Here is a 2,827-nt window from a genome sequence, read left to right as displayed (position 1 = left end):
TGCAGACCACCCAGCCACCTGCCCGCTGTCCTCACGTGGCCTTTCCTTGGTGCTGGTGGGGAGAGATCTCTCTCTTTTCCTCCCCTGATAAGGCCACCAACCCTATCAGAGCAGGACTCCACCCTTGGGACCTCATTTAACTATAATCACTCCCAAAAGCCCTGTTTCAAATACAGCCACGTTCAACACACGAGTGGGTGGTGGCGGGGAGACACAATTCAGACCCTAACAGTTGCCCGTCCCCGAAGCAGCAGCGACCTCTCTCCTCCGGCCTCCTCTGCATCTGGGGCGCAGGCATGAATCACAGGCCGGGCAGTCAGATGCCTTCAACTCAGCAAAAACCAGGAAAGGGCTTGAATCCGCTGGACAGGAAGGAGGTCAGTGCCACTTGCCACTTGCAGGGAGGCTTCAGTTCTCAGGGGCAGCCCCGGGGAGGGCCAGTCACGTGTCTGGTACAGATTTTCGGCTGCGTGAGTCCAGGGTCCCGCCCTCCTCTGTGGGAACAGCCAGCCCCCCTCCTCCCCACACCCCGTATAACGTGTATTGTGCTCCAGGTCCTGCAGCTTCTACGCCCAACCCTGGTCTCCCAGAGATTCTGGGACCTACTGATGGCCCTGAGTAAATCATCTGTGGGCTTAAACTAGCTAGAGAGCCCAGCTGCGATGAGGAACACAGATGTGTATGGCCGACAGGTGGGGACCACTTAAAATGAAACCATTTCTTTCCCATGCTTTCTTTCTTAGCTAGCTTCTCCTGAGGAGTTTTCTCTCTGGCCCCAGTGCTGTTTGGAATGTGACTTTGTGCCGATTCTTGGCTTGTGTGCTTTCGGGCTCATTCCTCACCTTTTTCCCCTTTTCTTTGTATCACAGGAGGTGTGTGTGTTGGGGGGGACGGGTTCACCCCTGCAAGTTGTGTGTCACAGGCTCTTGCGACACCTGGGTTCAACCCAGGGGAGGCACCAGTGGAAGCCCAGGCGGCAGGAGGGAGGGAGCAGCCAGGATGCTTCTCCCCGCCTCTCCGCCTCGGGTAGCATCTCCAGCAGGGCTGCGTCTCTCTGTCTGTGACTGCAGTTCTGCGGGGACTCAGCCCCTGGGTCCAGCTCCTTCCATCATCTGTGTGGCCACCTCACTGCATTACATGTCCTCTGTTTTAATGCTTAGAGTGGTTCTCATCCTCCTGGTCAGACACTGACTGATACAGCCGTCCACCCTACTTCTGCTTCCAGTCAAAGGACCACCACCCCCTCCCAGGGCTTGAGTGGGACTCTCTGAAGGGCGCCTTCACCCTGTGGAGTAGAATTCCTCCTATGGCTTTGGACAATATCACTTCTCTGGAGTTGACACCAGGAGGCAAGTGTGATCAGATCATCTACGTAACTCTTCTGGCTTTTTCAGAGAATAAGAAACTGTTCAAAGGGACTCTGATAAAAAAAAATCACAATCAGAAGCCAGCAGCTAAATCCCTGCTGCACAGACCAGAACGTCCCATGAGGATAAAACAAGATGCAGACATGGGTCAGTGAAAGCTGATAAATACACGGGGGATTTAGAAAACTGTGCCTGGCTTTTAGGGAAAAAAAAATTATAAAGGCTTTCCCCCTCTAATTCATATGGGGAAAGAAGCTATACACCCATGGTATTCACTGTGGCATTATTTATTAAGGTAAATCTAAATGTCCCCCAGAAATAAAACTGTTTTCTCACGAGACATTTTCCTCCATGGAATAGTTTACAGCCACTCGCGAAAACAATTACGAAGGCGATGTAGCAACCAGGGAATGTTTATAGCGGACTTAAACAGAATTAGCAGAACCAGATCACGTGTCTCCGCGGTGCTCATGGCCACGTGAAAGTCACAAAGGCGGAGAGGGGGCGGGCGGGGGCGGGAGGCTGTACGTGGTGTGGGAGTCGGTATTTCAGGTGATACCTTGAGAGGCGGATCATTCTTCATAAAATTACCTTTCTTAAAAAACAAGCTGACGTTTGTACAACAGTAAATATTCCTCCCTTCCCTTCCTTTCCATCTCAGGTCATGTAATACCGTGAGGACAACAGGCAGACAGGCGGGGCCGAGAGGCAGCTGATTACCAGGGCCGGGGGCCTGCTGAGAGAGGGGCATGGAAGAAGGAAAGCTCGGTAAAAAGAATAAAATAATAAACACCGAGGAACCAGTGAGACTGAATTCTTGTGATCCTTAGGACCTACGGAGAAACAAGAACACGGAGGATTTCCCATCGGGGCTGAATAACACACGTTCATTTTCACTTTCATCCCCGAGGACTGAGCAGAGGCCCCCCTCCCAGCCACTACTGAAAGACGGAAGCACTGGAGCCAAAGGGTGCGGAGGGACCTGCTCAGATGTGCTCAGCAGGAACCGCCTTTTCCGACTCCAGGCCTAGCACGCTGGCCTCCATGCTGTGGCTGCTTCTGAACAACTAAGGTGGTGGCTGATCAAAAACAGGGTCCTCAGTGACTGGAGATGCTTCTTCCTTGTTCAATCTTGAGACCTCCTCCTGGGTCTCCTGGAGCTGCCTTGGCCGCGCACAGTCCCTCCTTCTAGAGCAAAGTTGTCTCTGAACTGGGGTCTTTTTATCTCCCATTGGGCAGCCTTCTTGTTGGCTGTATCTCACTCTCTTTTTTTAACTGAAGTATGGTTGATACAATGTTGTGTTGGTTTTAAGCAAAGTGATTCAGTTATACATATACATATATATATATATATATATACACACACACACACACACACATATGTTATTTTTCAGATTCTTTTCATTATAGGTTATTATAAGATACTGAATGTAGTTCCCTGTGCTATACAGGGTCCTTGT

The 2,827-nt window shown here is 51.0% G+C and overlaps 1 long non-coding RNA gene across 1 annotated transcript; it reads left to right on the top strand.

The window, feature by feature from the left end:
* Positions 1–237: 237 nt before the first annotated feature.
* Positions 238–1,344, top strand: LOC116661428. The gene is made up of 3 exons (XR_004317297.1): positions 238–377; positions 555–692; positions 1,161–1,344. It is a non-coding gene; the product is annotated as an uncharacterized LOC116661428 (long non-coding RNA).
* Positions 1,345–2,827: the final 1,483 nt, after the last annotated feature.

This window comes from Camelus ferus, chromosome 35 (assembly GCF_009834535.1).
Source record: "Camelus ferus isolate YT-003-E chromosome 35, BCGSAC_Cfer_1.0, whole genome shotgun sequence".
Lineage (NCBI taxonomy): Eukaryota > Metazoa > Chordata > Mammalia > Artiodactyla > Camelidae > Camelus > Camelus ferus.
Note: the sequence above shows the minus strand (reverse complement) of the source record. Positions and strands in the feature narration are given on the sequence as shown.